Source organism: Acomys minous, assembly GCF_964271855.1.
Source record: "Acomys minous genome assembly, chromosome: 16".
NCBI classification, from domain to species: domain Eukaryota; kingdom Metazoa; phylum Chordata; class Mammalia; order Rodentia; family Muridae; genus Acomys; species Acomys minous.
The window spans coordinates 75,881,328-75,901,182 of NC_140498.1; positions in this window are offsets into that span (position 1 = coordinate 75,881,328).

The following is a 19,855-nucleotide window of genomic DNA, read 5'->3' on the forward strand; positions in this document are numbered from 1 at the left end:
TGGGGAAATGTAGGAATGGTGACAAGAGAGTGAGATAGATGTTCTGCATCCCTAACCTGGAAGGAGAGAGAGAGAGAGAGAGAGAGAGAGAGAGAGAGAGAGAGAGAGAGAGAGAGAGAGAGAGAGAGGAATGCCAGTGATCAGTTTGGTTTTGCCTTCTTATTCGGGCCAGGACTCCAGCCCATGAAATAATGCAGCCTCCATTCAGGGGTAGGTCTTTTCACCCCAAATTAGCTATTTCTAGAAATGTCCTTCTAACTGCCCGGAGATTGGTGATCATTAATCCTATCAAGTTGACAGTCAGGATTAAACATCACAGCTCCATAGTGAGACTTTTCTTAAAGAAAAAAAAAAAAAAGAATCATTGGTGTATTTATACTGAGATGGAACAAGTGTTCATGGTGCCACAGACTCAAGATCTCATTTTGGGCGAGTCCCCTGCAAGGGCACAGTGCGTTGTTGAGACTCTATCACTGTGTATATTGGTGTTGTCGACTAAGTGAGCCAGTAATTTGCTATCCTTAAAGATCATGTGTCATTTAAAACAGCTCTTTAAAAAATGCTAGGGGGGAAAAAAAGCCACATCCAATGGGAGCAAGGTCTTCGTGGCAGTCCAAATTGAGAGTGATTTACGATCATGAGTAGTCAATACTAGTGGGTCCACATCAATTTTATATCTAATTTAAAATTTTGAGCTCTCAATGTGCTCATTAAAGAGTATAATGGATTTACATATTTTAATTATGTTTTATGGATTGTGAACATAATGTAATTAAGAGACTTTTCAGGGGTGTGATTAATGAGCAGGGTGGCCAGACATATGGCGGGAGACACCACATCAAGTGGACTCGGGTGAGCGGAGTCCAGACCCACAGCTCATAGCCTCAGTGACCACAGCGTCAAAGTCACTGTTCACAGTGATAGAATCAGAGCCTTCACGCCGCAGTGTGGCAGGAACAAGGCGTTTTAAAGAGTGGCCAAGTGCTGGAATGGTCATGCATGCATGCATGGTGCAGGAGCCCTGCTTCTCTGCCTGCCTGAGGTCTCTCCATTCTGCTTCTCACACTCTCCTCGGCGCTGATACCATAACTTGTAGACACATGGACAGCATTGTTTTTTTTTTTCAATTAATTTATTTGGTTTTGAGACAGTGTCTCATGTAGTCCAGGCAGGCTGACCTCAAACTTGCTATGTGACTGAGAATGACTTCAGGTAACAACAACAACAACAACAACAACAACAACAACAACAACAACACAGATTTAGTTTATCTTTGTTATGAATCTGTATGTGTGAATGCGCTCGTGTGTGCTACCCCAAAGGAGGCACCTGACATGTATCCTTATCCTCTGGGCACGCTGCAAGCGCTCTGAGCCGCTGAGCCATCTTTCTAGCCCTGACCTTTAATTTCGTATCCTCTTGCCTCCATCACGGAAGGTGCTGGGATTACAGGCGGTGCCACCACTGACTGCTCTGTTTACTTATCCCCCCCTTATTCATTCTTTCCTTCACTCACTCCATCCGTTCTTTCATTCATTTTAAGGCTGAGCGGATGGAGACTGAACGTAGACTCTTGGGTTAAGTGAAGATTCTATCACTGAGTTCCATCCCCGGCCTTCAAGGTTTTTGAGAGCAAATCTAGAGCCTGCCGGACTGAAACCCAAGATGCTCTTGTATGTGCTACCATGGCCAGTGACTGCTGGTTTTTTGTTTGTTTGTTTGGTTGGTTTTTTCTAAATGAAGTGTGTTGGATGAAGCCATGGCCACTTATTTACACACTGCCCATGGCTGCTATTGCATTGTGATTCAGTGCTCTTTAAAAAGACACTAGGCACCAAGCCTGCGTTAGGCTCATCTGTTCTACTGCGATTCATTTCTGCTGACTGGCTGGCTGTGCCTTGAGATAGGGGCTCAGCATCTCTGCCTCTCATTTAAAGGCGGGAGAGAGTGGTAAAAACCTATAGAAAATGCTTGCTCTACTGAGCCATCTACCCGGCTTTAAACACCCAGTCATCTATAAGAAAGTCCGTGTGTCTCCTTTGAATTCTTCCCCAGAGATCACAAGGACAAAGGGTAGTCAAGAGAAGGACCCCATTAATGAGCACACCTGTCTCTTCTCAGTGCCAGGGCTGAACTTAAAGCATAGGATATCTACTGTGCCACTGAGCTACAGATCCAGTCCTTTGGTTAGTTTATGATAGGGGCTTATTATGTGCTCCCCGCACACTGAAACTTTCTAGACAGCCCAGGTTGGCTTTAGACCCCTAACTTGTGTCAGCCTCTCAAGAGCTGGGATTACAAGCATGTAGCATTATGCCCAGCTCAGATATCAGCAGTGTGTGTGTGTGTGTGTGTGTGTGTGTGTGTGTGTGTGTGTTTCATATGTAAATAGATGTGCATGCATGTGTGTGGAGGACAGCCTCGGATATAGTTTTCAGACACTACTCACCTCATTTTGTGAGCCAGGTTGTTCATTGGCCTGGAACTCACTATGTAGGCTATGCCGGCTGACCTGCAAGCCCCAGGATCCACCTGTCTCTGCCTCCCCAGCACTGGGACTCTATCACATGCCACCTGACTCCTGACTCTTTATATGGGCTCTGGGATGGATCAAACCCAGATCCTTATGTTTGCAGAGTAAAGACTTTACCCAACCAAGCTATCTCTCTAGCGGTCCCCATCTCATTTTAACAGGAATTTGAGCCTTTGATTTTTCTTCACTTACAGAATATGCAGAATAGAGTCTATTGCAGGAATTAAAAACAGCGAGGACTTTAATGATGACTTATGGGTTAAAAGCATCATGCATGCAACAGCAGCCAGTGAACACACAGGAAAGGTCGGCATCCTCTCTCTCTCTCTCTCTCTCTCTCTCACACACACACACACACACACAAACACACATTCTTTACCTTCCTCCGCCGTCCACCCTTTTCCCTCCAGTATTTTCTAAGGGGACACATGGTTTCACAGCTGTCACCTTGCTTTGCCTACATATCTTTGCAGTGTCCTCCTGCCTGCAGCAGGAGAGGGGGGGCTGGGCTTCCTGAGCCTGTGTCCAAGTCCCTGTTCCCTACTCCTGTGTCTCCTTTCAGCCAATTTAAGACCCTGTGGAGTCTCTTGAAGTCTCCTTCCTTAGACTTACTGTTGGCCTCGAGGGGGAGCCCAAGACTTCCTCATATTGTCAGCTGGGCTCAAAGGCAGACAGGAAACACAGGAGAGCCCCAGCCAGTGCTCAGAGTGAGAGGGCTAGATAATTCAAGAGATGAATGTCAGGCGGGAGGGTCAACCCTGATTTTCTGAAGGCTTTTTCTCCGTGAAAACATTACATTTTGATGGTTATGACAGGACAGGAGAACTGTTGCCAAGCTAAAGGCCAATCCAGACTACTGAGTGAGAGCCTATCTCAGATAACAAACAAACACACAGACCGATAAGATAAACAAACAAATGAAAACCCAAACCAAACCATAATAAAAGTCTCATAGGTCATGACTTGTTGTGATTTCTGTTCCTTTCACTATCACTGGTGCTAGAGGTGCTAAGGCATCCTTCTCTGCCTTGGAAGTTCTGCATCCTATCTCCTGTTTGGAAAGCTGGGTGACAGCCATAGGGCAATGAGCAGCCTGTCCAGGGTGTTTGGACAGCTTTCTCCAGTCCCCATCACTCCCTACCCCTGGAAGTATTTTTATTTGTCTTTCTCTGGGTTTACCCTTGGAGGGCAGAAGGTCTTGAGAGACAGAAAAGGAGATATGAAAAACAAAACAAAACAAGAAACCCTCAGAAGCTGGAGTGTGGGCGGTGTCAGGGGTAGGCCTCCACGTTCAGACTTTGTTCGCTTTGGGCTACAACATCTATCTGATACATAAAGTATGTAACTCGGCTGATGTTTCAGAACAAAGGCTCCTAATAGAAATAGAAGGTCTGAGAGCATGGCTCAGTGGTAGAGCACCTGCCTAGAATCCCCCAGTGAGAGGCTGGAGTGTGGTCCAGTGGTAGAGCACCTGCCTAGAGTCACCCAGTGAGGGGCTGGGGTGTGGCTCAGTGGTAGAGTACCTGCCTAGAATCCTCCAGTGAGGGGCTGGGGTGTGGCTCAGTGGTAGAGCCCCTGCCTAGAATCCTCCAGTGAGAGGCTGGAGGAATGGGTTCCATAGTAGATTGTTTGTAACGATGAATAAATTCCTGCATTTGATGCCTAGCACTGCAACAACAGCAGCAGCAGCACAGCAGCAGCAACAACAACAATAAAACTAATAAATAAGAGAGGCATATTGGAAGATATTGACAGTAGATTGAATGATCAAAGTGACAAAAGGCTGAAGCTGTAAGGGGAATGGGTAGATGGCTTTCATCACCATGGGCAGTATAAAACGTAAATTAAGTTCTCAGCGGAGGGAGAAAGAGGGCTTGGGAGCTTTGCTGCTTTTGCTGTGTTTGCAATGATGGCCCCACCCCCTGAAGGTAACTCTGTGTATAGACTTGAGCACAGGACCCCACAGAGACAAGAAGAGGGAGAGTCAAAGCCCGATCTACAGGCGTCTGTGAACTGCCTGACATCAGTGCCGGAAGCAGAACTGGCTTTTAACTGCTGAATCAACTCCGACCTCCATTGCTGTACCTGTTTTACAGCTGGATGGATCACTTGCCCCAAACCCTTCCGGGGTGTGGTGAAAAGCACACATTTTAATTTATGAGGGTAAAGAAGGAGAGACAAGAAAGGGCGACATAGAAAACAGCACTCAGAAAGGGGAGGAACAAGAGAGTGTGTGGTGGTAGTGATGGCGTGAGTTTATCTGCGCTGTTTCCCAAAAGCTTGGGTGTTGAAGATCTGGTCCCCAGCCAATGAGATGTGGTGGGAAGAAGTTAGATCAGTGGGGGCATTCTAGTTTCATCCACTTGCTGTGATAAAACTCAGGCAGAAAACAACTTAGGGGAGGAGGAAAGGCTTGCTGTTCATAGACCAGCCGGCCAGAAACTCAAGCAGGAAACATAGAGAAACTCTGCTTGTGACCCGTGCTAAGCGTCTGTAAACAGCCCAGGGCCATCTACCTAGGGAATGGTGGCACCCATAGTGGACTGGGCCCTCCTCCCTCAATTAATAATCGGAACGATGTTCCACAGACATGCCCAATTCCTCGCCTGAAGCTTCTCTTCTCTGATGACCTTGGGCTGTGTCAAGTTGACAATCAAGGCTAATCAAGGCACACAGCGTGCTCTAGGTTTTTCCTCTCTCTGCCTTTGCTTCCTGCCCTGCTGTGAGGTAAGTAGCTTCTTCTATCACATGTTCCTGCCTTATAGTAAAAAAAAAAAAAAAAAAAAAAGGAACAAACTCAGAAACTCTCTTCTGAAGCCCAGAGCTAAAACATTCTTTTTCCTTCTCTAAGCTGTCTTGAGTATTTTGTTATAGAGACAGAAGGGAGTAATTTTATAAACAGATGTAACCTAAAGTCAAAAAGGATGGCTCAGTGGTTAAGAGCACTGCCTGTTCTTCCAAAGGACCCGGGCTCAATTCCCAGCACCCACATGGCAGCTCACAACTGTCTGTAACTCCAAGATCTGACACCCTCACATCAATGCACATAGATGAAAATTAAATAAAAATATTTTTTTAAAAAGGACGTAGGTGGCTGAGATAAACCATGCCACTGTCACTGGGGAGGTAAAGGCTGTATAGCCATCTATTAAGGGATAAATGTGGAATTTTGTGCCTGTCTTAATCAGCGTTCTATTGCTACGAAAAAAAAAAAAACCCACTATGCCCACAGCTGCTCTTATAAAGGAAAGCACTTACCTGGGATTGTTTCAGAGTTTCAGAGGTTTAGTCCATTATCATCATGCAGAGAGCCTGGTGGCAGGCAGGCAGACATGGTGCTGGAGAAGGAGCTGAGAGTTCTACACCTGGATCTGCAGGCAGCAGGGAGAGAGAGAGCCACTGGGCCTGGCTTGGGTTTTTGAAACCCCAAAGCTCCACCCCCCAGTGACACACTTCCTCCAACAAGCCCACATCTTCTCCAACAAGGCCATGCCTTCTCATGTCTCTCAGGTAGTGCCATCCCCCGAGGACTAAGCACTCAAATATATGAGGCCATGGGGTGGGGGTAGGGGACACTCTTATTCAAGCCACCACAGTGCTACAACATGTGTGAATGTCCGTGAATGTTTTAAATGTGCATGAATGTTTGTGAGCAGGCCTGTGGAGGCCAGAGGACGACCACAGGAGGTGTCGTTCCTCAGGCACATTGTTTTGGAAGGGTTAGCAGGGATTTATCAAGTAGGCTAGGTTGGTTGACCAGTGAGTTCCCAAGGATCCTCCAGTCTGTAAACTCCCTGCTCTGAGATGACAAGTGTTTACCGCCACACCCAGCTGTTTCCCAAAGGGTTTGGGAATTGAATTCAGGTACTAATGATTAAACAGCAAGTACTTTGCCCCAGCCCCAACTGGGTTTTTTGTTTTGTTTTGTTTTGTTTTGTTTTCTGAGACAGGGTCTCTCTGTGTAGCCTTGTCTGTCCTAAACCCACTTTGTAGGTTTGTAGACCAGGCTGGCCTCAAACTCACAGCGACTTGCCTGCCTCTGCCTCCTGAGTGTTGGGATTAAAGGCGTGCGCCACCACCGCCTGGCTCTAACTGGGAAATTTTGATGAAGTTATTTATTTCCCTTAGGTGGGTCTCCTCAAATGCTAATACCAAGCATTGTGGAGTTCTCCACGAGTCTCTGTCTTCCATGCTCCCCTGCCAACACAAATATCCATGAACAAGGAAATACCTGGGACTTCAAGTTCTTCCTCGTCCAGATTAATTATGAGTAGCGATGGCGCCTTCGTTGACTACCAAGAGGTCAGAGCGGTGGGACAGCCTTCTTCTGGACTTTTCAAAGCATCTGTGATTCTGCTCGCTCATGAGGGCCAGCTACTTACTCTCTCTGAGTTTCAATTTCCTTATTTGTAAACCAGCCACAATAATCACATTAAGGGGATGTTTTTTGGAGACTTCTATTCTGCACCATTAATTTTCCCGGAGCCTGGCATGGTTAGGCACTCAATAAATGTTAGCTCTCTCGCTCCCTCCCCCCCCACCCCCCACCAGCATTTGATTACCACGAATTTGATTACTTTGGCCTGAGCCAACTCCCTTAACAAATGTTTCCACCTTAGATTAAAATTAATTCAAAGACAGGGACCAGCCACACATCCTGTACGGGACTAAGAAAATGGCATTAATTTTGTAAATTAATAAATATGCAAATGGAAGCTTTGTATGGAATCAGCTATATAAGCAGGAAGTAAATTGTGTTGTAAATTATTCACCACCATATGGAACAGATATCCTTGACTTAGCATGCAAGGCAGAGAACGCTGCCACAGACCTTGCTGTAATGGCTTCTGAGAGTGAATGACATGTTGGTCCCAAGGCAACCCCAGGGTTGTGACTGCTGAGTCACACAGGGCTGATTCCACCCTGTGGTGAGCAGGCTGCCACCCACCCACTGCCCTGCTGAGAACAACAGGAGTCAGAAGGCCTTGAGGCTACCAGCAGCCCATGGTCCCCTGTGGGTTGCCCAATTCCTTTGGTCATACTGCTCAGAGAAGTCACAGACTGAGAGGCCTCTCCGGGGCTTCCAGCACCTGGACTGGTGGTGTTAAGCAGCAGCACCAGCTTCAAGGCAGGTGTGACTGGCCCCGGGAAATATAAGTTTACGGCTAGATTGATTCATCAATCATTAAAAAACAAATAGTCTGAGAACGGTGCAGGTGTTCCATATCGTACTAAATAGATGCTGGAGGGCCGAGAGCTTTCCTGTTAGGAACGTTCAGCCCTAGCGTCCAGAGAGCTTTTTTAAAAAAAATAATAGATCCTGAGTGCACACCTCTGGAATTCTGATGCCAAATGGAAAACCTGTTTTCCAATAATCTACCCTCTCCTTATAAGGTCCCAGTGACAAACCTAAGTATAATCCCACCGAACCTCAACCTGAGGGAACCAATGGGTATGCTGGGATTACTTCTAGAGAGTAGGTGAGACAATGCTGGCGGGAACATCATGGACTCCAAAGCAGCTGCACTGGAAAGCTCGCTAGCTAGAATGGAGGATGGCCACCCCATTACCACATAGGTAGAGCCCCCATTCAGCTAACCTCCCCACGCCCCCGCTTATATACGGTTCAGCATCCCTTGGACACCGGAGCTACGCGAAATAGGGCAGGACTGGATAGGAACGCCGGGCAGGAGCAGCTGGAATCTTAGGTGAAGGTCCAAGGGCCTCCCTTCCCTCCCCCTTCCCTTTCTGAGGGCGTGTCCACAGTCCACAGGCGTGGTCTTGGTGGTCTCCTGCAGGTGGGGGAGAGCTGATTTTACGAAGATGTCTACCATCTTGTTCAGGGGATAGACCTCCGTGACACTGATGAATATTCGGGTTTGGGGGACTCCTAGCTGAAGAGACGGCTTTTGGGGGTTGGGGTTCTGGTCTTCAAGCATCTCAACCAAGAAACCAAGTGTCTTTGCTACTTTTGTGACCGCTGTGATCAAACATCTGGACAGAGCAACATAAGGGAAGAAGGGCTTGTTTTGGCTTGTGGTTCAAGGTGTGTGTGTGTGTGTGTGTGTGTGTGTGTGTGTGTGTGTGTGGTGTCATTCTGTCACGGTGAGTAAGACAAGAAGCCGGGTTAGAAACTGCCCACGTTCCAGAACCAGGTGCTCCCCTGCAGCTCGCCTTCAGCGACTCAGCACCAGCTGCTACAGTCATCACCAGCCGCCAAATGCGACACATTTTTTCCACTGTCCCCACGAGCCCCGTACCCCGTACCCGTGCCGTCTGTCTGTCTGTCTGTCTGTTTGTCTGACTCTTGTACTCACTCAGAGGCAGCCTCTTGCCTCCCTGGCCCCCAATAAATCTCTTACATGAGTTCTGTTGCGTGGTGTGATCTTTGGAGCACTCATTGGTCCCCAGCCTCCACGGTATTCTTCTACTGTGACGCCCTATCAAGCTGGCAGGGAAGGCATGGTGGCAGGAACAGGAGGCTGGCTGGTCATTTTAAACCTGCATTCAGGAAGCAGAGTGTAAACAGAGAATGGACCAATGGGGCTCAAGGCCTGGCTCACGTGACCCACTTCTTCCAGAGAGGCTCCAATTCCGGTGGATTCTACAACCTTCTCCAACACGGCCAACAGCGAGCCTGTTGGGGGGACATTAAACATTCAAACTACACCGCCAGGCATGGTAGTGCACATCTGTCTTTCTAACATGTAGGGAGTTCATAATTTTAGGGCCAGCTGGGCTCCATAGTGAGAGCCTGTATCCCAAACAAAGCAAAGAAAGGATGTAGGTAAGAAGATATGGTTTGAATACTGGACCAAATGGGGGCTTTCATTCTTCACTGCCTATGACTTAGTGGGGACTGAGTCCAGGAAATAAAATTCAGTTGACTGGGGAGGCTTCTGGTGGGGACACAGTTGAGGCCAGATCAGAATAGCATGCACAGATTAGATGCAAAGAGTGGACAAGAAGTCTTTCAAAGTTGGAGGTTCCTCTTGTTCTAGGTAGGAGGATTCAGAGGTGACCTCAGGTTGAAAGGCCAGGCATCTAAAATGGAACTGTTCTGGAATGACAGTTGAAGATGAGCTTTGGGGGTGTGTGTGAGAAGACGGCTCAGTAAACTGCTGCTGCACAAGCATGAGACCTGAGTTTGAGCCTCAGAAACCACATTAAAAAAAAGTACTGGACATGGTGGCATGCTTGTAATTGTAATGCTGGGGGAGGAGAGTGGAGACACATAGATCACTGGGGCTCACCGACTAGTCATCCTAGCTTCCTATATGAGTTCCAGGCCAGTGAGAGACCATCACTGTTTCCAGGCACGCATTCTACCACTGAGCCATGCCCCCAGCCCCTCATTGGGGGATTCTAGGCAGGTGCTCTACCACTGAGCCACACCCCCAGCCCCTCACTGGGGGATTCTAGGCAGGTGCTCTACCACTGAGCCACACCCCCAGCCCCTCACTGGGGGATTTTAGGCAGGTGCTCCACCACTGAGACACACCCCCAGCCCCTCACTGGGGCATTCTAGGTAGGTGCTCTACCTCTAAGACACACCCCAGCCCCTCACTGGGGAATTCTAGGCAGGTGCTCTACCACTGAGCCACACCCCCAGCCCCTCACTGGGGGATTCTAGGCAGGTGCTTTACTTCTGAGACACACCCCAGCCCCTCACTGGGGAATTCTAGGCAGGTGCTCTACCACTGAGCCACACCCCCAGCCCCTCACTGGGAGATCCTAGGCAGGTGCTCTACTTCTGAGACACACTCCCGGACCCTTACCGGGGGATTCTAGGCAGGCACTCTGCCACTAAGATACCTCAGGAGCGTTTTTTAACTCTTGCATGTAATCCAAGCATCCTTGAATTCATGATCTTCCTACCTCAACCTTCCCTGTAGCTGGGATTACAGGACTGCCTGTGGAACCAGAATTGGTGGTGACTAGTATTTTAATTAGGTAAATAATTGTTGCCCTAGGCCAAAGCTACCTTCATAGCATGTCCAATGATTCCAGCTGCTTCTTCTGTCCTCTGAGGTAATGCTTGTTGTTCCGCCTGCCATCTGTTCGCTCATCCTTTCTAAAGCCTCTGATCCTGCCCCCTCCACCTCTCATCACCAAGATAAACATCCCCATGGACTTACAGGAGCTGGCTGTGTTTGCCATCCCTGGAGATATCTCATTTTACAGCTGGGCAAACACCAGCATGCAAAGTTCATGTCTTAGCAAAGTCATGCCGTTACTGAAATGTCTAGGCAGCAGGTGGCAAAATGGTGTTGTTGTCAGACCCATATAGATAATCACGCCTTGCTGCTAATCATTTTCTTTCTAGTTCAAGTTCACGGCTTATTATTTACAAGGGGTGTCCACATGCATTACCTCATTTTCAGTCTTTCCCATAACCCTGTGTGTTGCAATATCATGATTTCACTTAGTAGTTCTGAGGTTGTAGAGTTGGACAGAGTGGAGCTATTCCACTTGGGGGCATGGCTCAGCAGTAGAATGCATTCTGCCTTTTTCTCTTCTTAAAATTTTATTTTAATTCGTTTTTACTTTGTCTTATCAAAAGTAGCAAATCAAAACACCACACACCAAAATTAACCAGACCCAATGTCTATACATCTCAATGAACTTCTATACAGTTTTGGAACAGAAGTTGTGGAATTTCACATTGTATTTCATACTTTTACAATCAAATATACTTTCTGTACTTAGACACTACAAAAACTGAAAAAAAAATGTCCGTGGTGGAGTCAGAATTAGAAAAACAATTAGCTTTATATCCTTCTTTTATAACTCATTTTCTCTTTCCTTCAGTCAGAAAATTGGGAAGCTGGGAACACAGAGAATCAGCATTCCAAAACAGCATATTTACACTTCTCATCCTCAGGTAGCACACTTTATAGGGTGCCTTAGTTTTGTTGTGTTGCTGTGATAAAGCACCCAGACAAAAAAACAACTTAAGGGAGAAAGGATTTATTTCTGGTCACAGTTCCACATTGTAGCCCATCCCTGCAGGGAAGTCAAGGCGGGAACTCGAAGCCGTTAATCAAATCTGTAATGAAGAGCAGAGAGAGAAACCAATACACGTGCTGCCACTCGGCTCACTTTCCTTATTCTTCTACATTTCAGGACTCAAGCCTAGGGAATGGTGCCACCTGCAGTGGGCTGCCTCTTCCCACACCAATTAATGGAATGAAGACAACCTCCCAGCTAACTGGATCTAAACAAGCCTTCTCTGAGACTCTCTTCCAGGCAACATTACATTGTATCAAGTTGACAACTAAAGCTAACCATTGCATATAGAATCCAAAACAAAAGCACTTAAGTCACAACAAACTTCAGTCTCCTTCCTCTGTCAGGTGGCCAGCCTTGTCTCTGAGATTCTGGGAGTTGGTGCATCTTTCCTTGTCACTTCCTAAATGGCTCCCTCATCATCATCATCCTTCTAGATAGTGGGGTTCTCAAATCCCTAAAGACCTAATGTCCCCCTTGTCATCAAGATTAGATCCAAGTTTTAATTTAACTCAGAAGAGCTGGCAGTACGCACTTGCTGGGTTGCTCTGCCTGTGTGGATTGTTTTCTGCCATCTAAAGTTGGAATGTGTCACTTTAATATGGACTACAAAAGTGTCATTCTCCATCCATTCGCACCTCCTTGTTCCCTGTCACTACTACATTATAAAGGCTATGATGTCACTAGGCAGTGAGGCTTTCTAGGCTCCTTTTATCGTCTGATGGGACCACCACTGGTTTTTGATTTATCACGATAATATAAATCTGTAGCCATGTTCCACAATTGACACACATGCCATTAAAGGCTGAGTGACTAATCAACACTGACTAGTTTATCATCTTCCTGTGTGGAGAGTGACCATCTCTGTGCACTTATGCAGAGAGGGCAGAGGATGACCCTAGGTGTCCTTCCTTCAGCACCTCCCACTTTTCATTTAAGACAGGATCTCTCACTGTCTAGAGAATCACCAAGTAGAGCAGGCTGGCTAGTAGATCAATCAGCTTCCAGGGATCCACCTGTCTCTGGTTTCCCACTATGAGAGTATTTACCAGCACAAGGTACCATACCAGGCTTTTAACATGTGTTCCAACTCACATCAAACTTATGTCCATACACTTACAACATAAACACATCCCATCCCTGTCATCTTATGTGGCACCAGGTTCAAGCTTCTTCCTTTTCTTGTAAAGTCACCAGTCCTGTTGGTTTAGAACAGAACTGCCATACATGGATTAATGTCTGGTTAGCTCTGTATGGCTGAGGTTCTCTGGTCTGGGTTTCTTAGTCTTCTCCCAAAGAGTGTAAAATACAATGCAATACAAAACAACAACAGTACCACAAAAAAACTCCCCCCAAACCTTCCTCAGCACCAGCAGAGGCCTTCCTTGTATGACCTGATAGGTCCAGGCATCTGCAAAAACATGTTTGCTTTCTGAGCGCTTTCCTGTTGCGTCCTGGAATTCCTCTTCCAAGATGCTTCCATCTGGATCCACTACTTGCTGCTCTACAATACAGCTATCTTCTTCCGAATTCATCTTTCCTTGCCCTCCTGGCCAGAGCACCATCTCTTTCTGCTGTTAGAGTCCTTGGTTTCATTTTCCACTCTTGTCTTCATACTGTTCTTTTATGTTTTGAAAATATATATTTATAAATATGTAAATATATGTAAATTTAAATTTAAATTATAAACACACACACAGATATATGTGTATGATAGAGAGAGAGAAAATTCTTGAGAAAGGAATCTGGAAAGTGGGGAGAGCCATTTTGTTTTAAACGTTTAGGGGGGTCCTTTATTTTTTCAACAATCCCCTTAAAGCGTGCTCCCACACAAGCACACATGCACGCACACACACCGGCACCAACTCAGCTGAGAACCCCAACAGAGCAGGTCTTCTTGGTGTTTCTTTTCCTGCCGCTGCCGTGCATGCATCTTTATCTAGAGTTTTTCAGCCTGTGCATCCCACCTAAGTCTGTATCTACTCCCAGAGTCTGATGTGTGCTGTCACGGTTAGGACTTCTGTAGCAGTCACTCCTCATTATTGGATGGAGAGATCTTAGAGCTCACCAGCTACTTATTCCTATGTGTCATTGATTCATCATTTGGAAGTTCAGTCATGGGCTTGGATGGCCTCCTTGTCTGGAAACTTTTCCCTTCACCCTGCACCTTTTTTTGGTTAGTATATCTGTTTAACTACCCACAAGTTGAAATGTTTCCTGCCATGTTTTATAAATAACCAGCAAATCCTTGAGATTTACTGTAGCAATTGATTAGAAAAGTCAGTGTTGTACAGGAAGGATTAAAAGCAGAAATACAATACTTGGAGTCTACTTAAGAATCTCAAAGGCTGTCTTGTCTTCTCTCAATTTATCCTGCCACGATCAAAAGGGGGAACCACATCACATTTGAACCCTGCACAGTCCCCATACTGAAGGAAAAAACAGGCTGGAGCAAGACATGAGTTATACACCTATAATCCCAGAATTCAGGAGGATCAGGAGTTCAAAGCCAGCTTGATCCACATGAAGCTTTGATTAAACAAACAAACAAACAAACAAACCAACAACTAAAGAACAGCCCTACTCCTTACTGATGGAAGGACAAAAAGAAAGAAAAAGAAAGGACGGAAAGATGGCACAGGCCAACCTGATCTGAACATTCCTCGGCTGATTCTGTCTTCCCACGTGACTTCAGGTTATACTGAGTTGATAATAATAATAATAATAATAATAATAATAATAATAATAACAACAACAACAATAATGACAACAACAACAACAAACCATCATAGCCTCCTTAACTCCATATTGCATGCCATCTTGGAGCAAAGACTTGGAGGATGGATGTCCCTCCACCTCTCCATCATCTCTCTCTATCCTTTGCTCTGTGTTTCCCTCTGTCCCTTCACCCCATGCACTAGCTTCTTCCACATTGGCACCTATGTCTCATATCCTAAGGCATCTCTGATTCTCTTAGAGGTCAATTCCTACCCCATTTTGGCTCCGGGCTCCTCTTAGGCAGAGGTGCACTCTGCTTTAACTGTAGGATGCCTAACAAGTTCATCTACGGAATGAACACACTGAATGAATGAGAACTGATCATTTTTAACCATTTCTAAACTTTACGCATGTGCATATATATATGTGCATTGCATGCATGCAGGTACCCACTGAGGCCAGAAGACCAGAAGTATCAGATCTCCTGGAACTGAAGTTGCAGGTGGCTGTGAGACACTTAACATTGGTACTGTTAGGCTATGATGGTTAATTGTTGTTGTTGTTGTTGTTGTTGTTGTTATTATTATTATTATTATTACTGTTGTTGTTGTTGTGATAACACTGGAAATCAAAGCCAGATCCTTGAGAAGAGAAGCAGGTGCTCTAAGATGCACTAGGAGGTCACAGTTCAAGATCGGCAAGAGCAACAATTTCAGAGCCTTTGGCTTGGCACCACCTTCTCCGGTATAGTAATTCCCTTTCTCATCGCTGTGACAGACTACCTGGAGCAATGGATTTTAAAGGAGGAAGGATTTATTTATCTCACATTTCTACAACCCACCATGGCAGAGAAGGCATCCGTTAGGGTAGGGAAGGCATGGCGGTAGGAGTTGGTGGCAACTGGTCACGAAGCTCAGTTTTCCCTTTCTATTAAGTCTAAGACCCCATCCCATAAAAAGACAGTCGCCTCAATTTAGGGTGCGTCTTCCACCTCAGTGAGCCTAGTCTAGATAATATCCTTTCCTGTATATATATACCCAGTGCCTTGACTCCTGGGTGACTCAAGGCTCTATCAAATTTCCTAGTATTATCAAGCATCACAAAGGCTGAAGAGGGGATGGTTGCTGTGATTATGCGGCCTCTGTAGCCTGTGCACCAGGTAGCACATGCCATGGTGTGGTACAGTGTCAATGGCTGGGGTGATGTTTGCCTACTGATGTATAAGGTGAAGGATGGGGTGTCGTTCAGAGCCTGCAACAGTTAGTAGCACGTTACACAAATTGGCCTTGGGTTCGAAGAGGCCTAAGATGCAGTGGGTTAGATAAACATCCTTGAGAGAGAAATGACTATGCGCATTTCTCACAAAACAGTTTCTTGTATGGTTATTATTATTATTATTATTATTATTATTATTATTATTATTATTTTTATTTTTACAGCCTAGATTTACCATTTTCTTGCCAGCTCCCCCTCTCCTCTTATAGATCCTAGTAGGGCTGTAAGTGTGTGTAATATTCTGTCACTTTGTTTTTGCATTTTTCTTCACCCTCAAGATAAGCTACACTGCTAAAGATTCTGTAAGACTTGTTAGAATATGTTGTGATTCTGGGTGGTTGGAATAGTGCATGTAGAGAGACAGAATTGGCTTTCTCTGTCTTTTGTCCCCTTGTTTACATCTTTTAACCTTTGTTTATTTTGTGTGCCATGGTATATGTGTGGGACTTAGGGGACAACTTGTGTGAGTCAGTTTTCTCAGGTCCTCGGGATTGGTAGCTAACACCCTTATCTGTTGAGCCATCTTACCCTCCGTCTTTGGTGTCCTTTAGCGTCTTTAGCCCCCTGTCTACCAGACCTTAACATCCTTGTGATTATCAGGTAAAACGTGCAGAATGTATTAACAGGATGATAGCCATCACCAAACACAAGCTAAGAATGAGATAGCACCTGAAACTCGTAGCTGAGCTCCTCCTGCTTGCTGCAACCTGCCTTCCTGAGGTCACCACTGATGTATTGGTTGACTGGAACTTCTTTCCCTTTACTCTGTGACTGCAGTATAGTTCGCCTAACTGCTTCCAGGGTAGACTATGTCTCTCAAGGAAGCCCAGAGAACCCTGGTGCCCAGGCTGTGGTCACTCATATCTGGCTCAGAATAACTCGCTCTTAACACATTCCCAGGTGCTGCAGCTATGGGTGGTCCAGGGTGCATGATTGAGAATCCTTGGCTTAGAGTGTGCTGCTGTGAACCCAGACATAAGATAAAGCATAACTGCCTTGGAGCCTCTACGGAACAGCATCCTAGAAGACGCGGTGTCTTCACTGGGCACAAACATGTACACAGACCCCAATTTATACCCCCTTCTATCTGCCATTTGCAAGTGAAGAAAGTAACATGTTGTGTAGATACAGGGCAAGCTCAGGGATGCTGAGGGTTCAGTGTGAGGGTTTAATCGGGCAGAGGAGCTCCACGGAGCAGGGTCCAGCAGGAGAGGGGACTGACAGGTGATCCTGGACCCAGATGGGAAGCCACACTAAAGAATTCAAGCTTGATCCTTTGGGTACCGGGCTTTTTAATCAGGAGAGTAATGCAATTCCCTCTGCCTAATTGTGTTGTAATTGTTCATTCATTAGAGATAAAAAGGTATTAATCACAAATGATGCCAAGAAACACCCTGGTGGAAGGAGCGCAGTGTAAAATAATGTCAACAACAGCTTACTGCCGATCAGCAGGCCTGGCTCCACAGACGGACGTGGCTTTTCCTCTCACAGTCCCATTGGCTCCCTTTGTAAGGGGCCCATCTCCTGGCGCCTTTTGGACAGGAAAAATCTGAGGGCTAAGGAGGTGAGTACAGGGTCAAAGTGAGGCATAAGGCTTGCTTTCATTACACCCCCTGTTTCTCGCCATCTTTCCTGTTCTTCCTCCTTTCCTCCCTCTCCTCGTCTTCCTTTCTTTTCTCTTCCCTCATCCCCTTCCATTCAGTTTTTTTCTTTCCTTCCTTCCCTTTCCATCCCTCGTTCTCTCCCCTCCCTTTTACCCTTCCCTCCTCCGTCTCTCTCTTCCTCCCTCTTTCTCCCTTCTCTTCCTTCCTTTCCGGGTTTTCTGAGACAAAGTCTTCATTATACAGCCCAGGGTGGCAGGGAACTTGGTAATGTATCCTAGGTTGGACTCAAACCCCTGATCCTCCCGCTGCCTCCCCTCCTGGGAACTAAGATTACAAGCCTTTCTCCACCGTGCTCAACTCAAACCACTCTTCCGTGATAGTATCTCGAGCTCCAGGACCGTTTTCTTAAATCCCCCCTTTTACCTGGAACTTGTTGCATACAACACTGGGGTGCTCCTACCACATCTGAGGAAGTAGCTCAAGTCCCGCGCCCCCTTTTCCCACAAATGCCAAAGCACAAAGACGAGGGACTGACAGGAGACACCTTCTCTTATCTAAGCCCTCAGTGCGGGAATGTCATCGCCAGGGGACCCATGGGATCTATCACTGTCAAACCAGAAGGCTCTTTTTTTTTTTTTCCCTGTTGTTGTTGTTGTCTTTTTATCCGTTCTTGCAAACTCAGGGCTTTTCAGATCTTTAAAGCTGATCGCAGATAGCGCGCTACAGATAGCTGACTTAAATCTCAGCGAGACGGGAAGCGAGGCGATGCAAGGTACCACGCATAAAATAAACCATGCTGGCTCTTTTCGGGGAGATAAAACATAACTCCTCGGTAGGCGCGGCGCCATGAAAGCCCTTGGAGAAAGAGAGGCGATCTTGTCAGGAATTGTGTCTCATTTAGCACCATTGTTTCTCCGGCGCTGCTTTAGAATGAAAGTCATTCATCTTGCTTTTGTTTCCAGTTGCCTTTTATTTTTTTTCTCCCCCCCACACTGCACAGAGATTTCTCTTCCATTAGCACGAAGCACTTTTTTCCTTTCCTCTTGCCTCACGGATGGGACTTTCATCTTCCCTGTGTTTATGCCTGGCTCTCAGGGCCCCAGTTCAATGGTTTCTTCTTTCCTTTTGCCAAGTGGCAATTTAGATAATACAGAGAACACTGCTATGAAACCGATGGAAATATTGTAATGATTCTAATACTTGCAAATGTGTGTGTGTGTGCGCGCGTGTGTGTGTGTGTGTGTGTAGATGAGTGTGCCTGTAATGTTTGTGTGAGAATATGTGCAGGTGTGTGTGTGTGTGTGTGTGTGTGTGTGTGTGTGTGTGTGCTTTCATGCAATTGTGCACATATAGTTACTGTGCGTCAGGGATATAGGCATCACGACCATGTACAAATCCAGGAAATATTTTTGTTAGGATTTATTTTCATTATGTGCATTTTGTGTGTGTCTAGATGTATATGAGTGCAGATGCTACAGAGTCTGGAGGAGGTCATTGGAGCCCTTGGAGCTGAAGTTACAGGCAGTTGGGCGGTAGGGGGTGGGTGCTGGGAATCAAACTCGGGTCCTCCTGCAAGAGCATCAAGTACTCTTACCTGCTGAGCCATCTCTATAGCCTATAGCCTAAGAAAATGATTGTGTGTGTGTGTGTGTGTGTGTGTGTGTGTGTGTGTGTGTATGTATGTGTATGTGTAGGTTGGAGGACAACTTCTGGTGTCATTTCTTGGGCACTGCCTGCCTTGCTATTTTGAGACAGGTTCTTTCGCTGTCCTGGAGTTAACCAAGTAGGCCAAGGTGGCTGGCCAGTGAGCCCCAAAGCCCCAGGTGTCTCTCACTCCCCAGTGTTGGGGTAACACGCATGCACCAACACACCTGGTCTAAGAAATAATAATTGTGAGGCTTTGCCAACTGCACATTGCTGCTGAGTATGTAAAAGCAGCTGCTGGGCTCTGACTGCTGCAGGAGAGCAGAGCGTGCAACTAAAGAGAAGGCAGTACAAAACGCCTTTAATTATGGCATGCGAGTTACAGAGCAAGATGAGAGATAAAAGATGCCCTGGGGCAAATATCCAGGCTCTGTTCTCTGTATTTGGAGACAGAAAGGGATTCATAATGGAAATTCATAATTCATTATGAGCTTTATCAGAAGGCTTTCTGCAAAGACGGAGATGAAGTAGCTAATCACTTCTTGTCACCAGGTCCTGTTCTCTTTATTACAGCATCTCCTTTTGGCTTCAAGCACCTTTAGTAAAAATCTGAAAGCTCTGGTTTTGTGGCCAGGGAGCAGCTTTCAAAAAGCTGTACTGAGACAGTGTCAGGTAAAAATGTCCTCTGTGGGGAAACTGTCCTCCTGGAGGAAGGCTCACTGAGTCTGGAGAAACGAACAACACACAAATTTCAGGAAGCCCCTGAAGCTGACCAGATGGACATTGACTATTCCTTCTTTCTCCAAGGTTACATAAGCAGTTATGCCTGTTGAGAACAAGGGGACTTAGCTTAGCTTGTCTGGAAGAGACAGACTAGCAGAGTTGCCTAGAAGACACTCACTCTAACCTGTTGAGCTGCCCACAAGTTATGCAGAGCTCCAGTTACAGCTTTTAGAGGTCATCACCAAGGCAGGGGTGGCCTTTCAGTGATGCAGCTGCCTTCTAGTCATCCCGGTTTCTGTAAGTAACCCCAGTAAAAACTCACTGGTTCAGTTATTCTGGTCTCTCTAGG